Source organism: Nestor notabilis, unplaced genomic scaffold, assembly GCF_000696875.1.
Source record: "Nestor notabilis isolate BGI_N333 unplaced genomic scaffold, ASM69687v1 scaffold20554, whole genome shotgun sequence".
NCBI lineage: Eukaryota > Metazoa > Chordata > Aves > Psittaciformes > Psittacidae > Nestor > Nestor notabilis.
The window spans coordinates 3583-4152 of record NW_009927120.1 but is presented as its reverse complement, the minus strand read 5'-3'; positions in this window follow the sequence as shown (position 1 = coordinate 4152).

Below are 570 nucleotides of genomic sequence, written 5' to 3'. Positions count from 1 at the left end.
CCCTCAATGCTCCTGCGTCCTTGCGGCGCCCCGTGCCCCTGCTGCGCCTCCCTAAACGCCGCTGCCCCCTCCCGAACCCCTCCTAAATCCTTTCCGCACACTCACACCCCTCCGGTGTTCCCTGCAATCTTCCCTGCGCTCCTCTGCATCCTTCCTAAATCATCTGTGCACCCCTCCGGTACGGCCTGAAATCCTCCCTGCATCCCTGTATCCCCTGCATGATCGTGCATTTTACTTACTCCCTGCGCCCAGCCCTGCGTCCTGCCCAGCAGCAGGAGGATCTCTCTGGTCCCCTCCTGCCCCCCGATCCCCTCGCTATAAGGAGCTGGTGCTGCTCTGACCCTGCACCTGCACCCACGGGAGGGGATTTTCCTCTCTGAGGATGCACAGGTCAAATCCTGCAGGTGCTGTTCCTGTACCCGTGGCTGTAGGGTGACCCCCAAAGGGTGCTGGTGGGGGGCTGGAAGGGAGGGAGCCCCGGGGATGGCAATCCCTGGGCTGGAGCACATCCTCACCTGAGCATCCCGCTAGTGGGAAGGACTTTGTAGGGTCCCGGAGGTGGCCCGGACC